We start from the raw sequence: 5,155 nt of genomic DNA, 5'->3' as shown, positions 1-5,155 counted from the left end.
TGAAACGAACTCGGTCGGACTGAGGAGCGAAACATTCAGACAGCGTTTGTCGAACTACCCTTCGTTTGCATTACATACGAACATTCGCGAAGTTACTTTTGTTTGTATTTTTAATCTTTTTATTTACTATATTTTTTTCTTTGCGTTTATTATAGGTATTCATTAGTTACATATCCGAAAAAACTATTACATTAACACAAAACAAATCCCACAAAGGCATGGCCTGTGTGTGGATAAACTCGTACTGGAAGAATAGATGATATCAAAAAAAAAAAATGATTAGAACACATTTTTTTTGTCGCTAAAATTAAGAAAATTATAAGAGTTATAAGAGACAATTCATTTAAAAAAATATAAGAGACTATTCATTAAAAAAAGAAGCTATTTAAATCAGCTTTTTTATCCATAATAACAACAAAAGTTTAAATCTTTTCATTAAAAAAGAAGCTATTTAATTCAGATTTTTTACCCATAATTTCAATAAAAGTTTAAATCTAAACAAATTCAAATAATTAATCTCTATCATATTGTCCTTACGAAAAGCATCAAACAGTTTTGAAGCTATGAAAAATGAGTGTCTTTGCCCGAGTCTGGATTTACAATAAGGGATTTCAAGTAAATTATTCAATCTTAGACTAGATCTATTAAAATTTTTAGGAAATAAATGTTAGCGCATAAAAACATATTTTAGTAATGTAAATTTCTCGACTAAAATGTAAAAAAAAATTCAGCTTCCTGAAATAATTAGTTCGAGGGAAAAATTGAATTTTTATGAAGCATTATTTTAATAATTAGTTTTTGTACGGTTTCTAAAGGCTTAATGTGATTATTATAGGCTCCTCCCCATCCAATTATTCCATAAGAAAGAGAAGACTGTGCAAGAGCATGATAAACCATTTTGCTAGGGTTCGGATAAACATGACTAGTTAAACGTTTGAAAACATAGGTCAAATATCTCAATTCGTAAACAACTTTGAATCTTAATGTATTCCGTAATACGTTCCCATGATTGCAAATATAAATAGAATGAAGACCGCTGTAGACGAAAATGTAAGGTTGAATAATTGGTTAACGCGAAAAAATTTCTAATTTCATCTCCCGAAGATGCTTGTTTTTTAAAAATAAGATTTTAAATATGATTTTATAGTGAAAGATTTGTTTTTTTTTTCGTGAATAATTTGATGGATCTTTCATTTCCAAAACTGGTCTCTAAATTCAGACCTGTGTAGTGTCGCGGATTTTGGATTATACATTTGAGATTCGCTTCCTGTTCTGCAACAATTTAATTTACTTAGGTCAAGCTGAAATGCCCCGGAAAATATTCAGATAACAGAGCCAAAATATTTATTTCTTACTTTAAAAACCGATGAATAATTTTGAAGCTTTACAATACAATTGTTCTTATGAACGAATATTTTAATTTTAGGGCCATTTCCAACGAGTTAGAAAATTATAATTAAGTTCTTCCGAGTCCGCGATACTAGAGCAACTAGTCACGGGACCACAATCAGATTTTCCACCAACTTGCTTATTATTTATTTATTTTAATGCCTATAGGCTTTTACTTGTTTCGTGTATGTAAATTAATATAAAGTCGAAATGTACTTTACAAAAAAGTAGCAAGTAAAAATGAATCAAGAAGAATACGAAAAAAAAACATGTTTACATATTAGTAAAAACAAAATGGTTTATTTATTTAAAATACAAACATATATATTTATATAATAGTAGGCCCTGCCGTCCAATAACATGTATTCACTTAATTATACTAAAATGAAGCGACGATGGTTTAAAACTATTTGAAAACTTAAATGATAAGTAATTGAAACAATGTTATTCAGATAAATAAAATAAAAGAAACATGAACAAAACAAGGAGATAGTGGGAAGGGAAAGAAGGAAATTGACGAGAAGTGGTGGAGATGCATGAAGGAAAGAAGGAGTGGAAAATTGCATTTGATTTGATGACGAGAAATAAAGAGCAAAAACAGACAAAACGTCTATTCTATGTTATTCAGAATCAAACTGATAGTTCTCTTTTGTACCTATTATATGGAGTGTTAAAATATATCGAGACCATTGAAATTCTTGTTAAATGTTCCACATATACGAGGGATGGTAGAATGTTTCCGATGATTAGTTTTTAATGAATGTTAGGATACAGAAAATATCAGACAGTCTAGTCGGTCTGGAGGGGACACGGTAAGCAAGTAGATTAATTAGTTCCGGGAATCAAATTTATTCTTAACAATTTTGTAAAGCAGGATCTGATCGAAGATATCTCTTCTGTGTGTTAATGAATCAAGGTTGTGAAGTTTAACGAAGCTATATAATTTAGAAAATGCAAAGCAAATTTGTATTCTACTGGTTTCAGGATTTTTTTAACGCTCAATTTTATTAATAAATGCATAAATATATTGCAGTGGAGAGAACGAAATTGCATTTTTATTATGATATGAAGACTTCTTCGTATTTTTATTTAGTGCAATGGTAAGTTTTAGTAGTTCAGGTTCACATTTTAACAAACTCCGGAGTCCCAAACATAAAAGTTCTGCTATTGTAAATGTACAGATCATAAATCTTTGCACAACAATATTTGTATTTCTGTAAAAGCCACACACTTTAATGTAAACATACCTACTATCACAGAAATCTGCAAGTTGATCAGCAGCAGTTGATCATTTAAATGTCACCATTGTTTAAAATTATATGCCGTCATATACAAATGTTTCTAAAAATATAATATTGTCGTAATATTTTACACAAGAGTGAGTTGGCAAATATAATACTCAATACAAATTAGAAATTACACAAAAAAAATTGCTCAATGAATTCAGCAGGAATAATCGGATGTGATAAATAACTAAATTAATTTATTATTATCTGCAATTCAACAAATATTCTAAGATGAACTTTGCTTTTATACCCCAATATCCAGAATGAGTAGATCAGTCAATTCGTCACACTCTTGGAATTCTTTGGGATAGATTTTCGGCTTTTTGTAGATCTCTTCGTCATTAATGGAGTGTGGGATTAAGATAGATTGGCATGGGTTAGCTCGAAGTCTTATGCGTTAATCGTGTTTTTGAATATAATGAATAGCATTATTTTACTGCCCTTGTTTGCCTTTGTTTTTAATTTTTTTAAAAAGGGAATAACCCGCTAAGTTTCCAACTAGAGGCTAGTCAGCAGGGATGCGGAAGGAGGTAGTGAAAAATACATCACAACACCCAGACTAATTGAGAAAATACCTTTCTTGGATTTTTCTTGCAACTGGCGGAAATCGAACCCCCGACGGCCGTCTAACCAACTGCGCCACGGCGCCGTCATGTGTTAGATAGTTTTATGTTTGTTTTTCGTTCAGTTTCTTGTATGGGTACATATGTATCTTTATAAAACTGTTGCAGTTGGCTTAGGCCGTATGCATAATAAATAAATAAAATGAACTTTTTATGCATAGTACCTACATGTTGTTTCCATTACCTCAATTTTAGGGTTTGATGGGTTTTACTTCCAGAATAGGTTACTATAGAAAAATTATGTTTTAATTAGAGAACTTTAGAATAGATTATTTAAATCAGATTTAAAAGGTTATTAAAAGATAATATTATGGATAAACATAAATCTTTTTTAATTAATTAGACAATAAAAATCTTATTAAAGTATGTATTTACAGGGCTTCATAGATTTCAACGACAGATGAATTAAGAAAATATTTTTAATTTTTTTTTAAAAAAAACAGTATGATAAACGAAGAAGATGACGGTCTCCTACAAGATGTACGACTAAATAAATTAATTAACGGGGTTCTCATGAAACTGGAATGGAGGCATCATACACCTAGTGCATGCTATCTCTGGAGATCACGACGCTTAGTAATAAGTAAGACGGCGAAAAGAAAAAAAAAAAACACTTTTCAGACAGCCGCAAAATCCAAACGGCAAGATAAATTTACATAGGGTGGATTGATTTTTATTGTTTTAAAACCATTTTTGATTAATTTTATTTATTTAGGGGCAGGCACTAACGAGTACACAGTAAGGCTGACTAACCTCTACTCGATTTTATTTTGCTAAATAAATAAAAATAATATAATAACAACCATTCCACCCAATTTTACTGTACCATGTGAATTTGTTCTACCGGTTTGAAATCGGCCTTTGTATTTGTAAATAAAACCCACACACTGCGGACTTCATAAACTGGTAAAAATCGAAGCAATATAAATGTAGCGACTTGTATCCTCTGTAGCAACACTGCGATGTAAAATGCGTCAAATGAAATAATGAAAACGGCGAGAAAAATAACAGATCTATTCACAAAGGGCGTCGCGACGCCAAACTTAATATGGGACGGCGAGGAGGGGGAGGTCCTCACCCCTCCCTTCTCGCCTTACCCATCCGCCGCAGCACGTGGCCGCGAAATCGTCGTAGTACGTAGTAGTACTACCATCCTACACACTACTATCGGTATGGAGGGGATACCCACTGTGTATAGTAATAGGCCGCTTCATCCAGTACCGCCACGGACGGACCTAATCCCGCAGCCGAAGGGAGGAAGGCTCTAGAGTATTCACAATTTGAGAGACACAAATGCCACGTAATACCCCCCGCGTAGATACTTCCACAGATAAAGGAATTCAATGAAACGCGTCTATTAAATTAAGCAAATAGACAAAACGCTCGCACAAACTCACAATGCTGAACTTTATACACATTCTGGCAACGATTTTATTTAAAACTTCATGGAACGTTATTTATAAAGCTTGGTTAATTCCAAATATAAATATACGAGTACATAGACGTTGTGCTGTTAATTTAATTAAACTAAATGGGAAATTTCGCTTCAAAACAGCAGAGTAATTTATTTATTTTATTTTATTTGGAAAACCAACAGTTCTACAAATAAGTATGTGTTTATAATAAACATTTAAGAAATATTGCGCGGGCTCAGAATCAATAACACGTTTCTACAAATTGAACAATGTAAGTAATTAAAAATAACTACGTAATATCATGGATATGTATGTATATACTAGATGCGGCACTAAGCACCTGTCTTGTGTTCCATTCAACTTAGGTTCCGGAGCGTATCTTGTATTTGGTGGGAAATAGTGTGTTTCCTTGTATTCGCTAAGCAAATGTGAAGCAGGGCGA

Source organism: Micrasema longulum, unplaced genomic scaffold, assembly GCF_059751315.1.
Source record: "Micrasema longulum isolate JH-2025_06_02 unplaced genomic scaffold, ASM5975131v1 h1tg003100l, whole genome shotgun sequence".
Taxonomy (NCBI): domain Eukaryota; kingdom Metazoa; phylum Arthropoda; class Insecta; order Trichoptera; family Brachycentridae; genus Micrasema; species Micrasema longulum.
The sequence above is the reverse complement of the archived record's forward strand: the minus strand, read 5'-3'. Positions refer to the sequence as shown.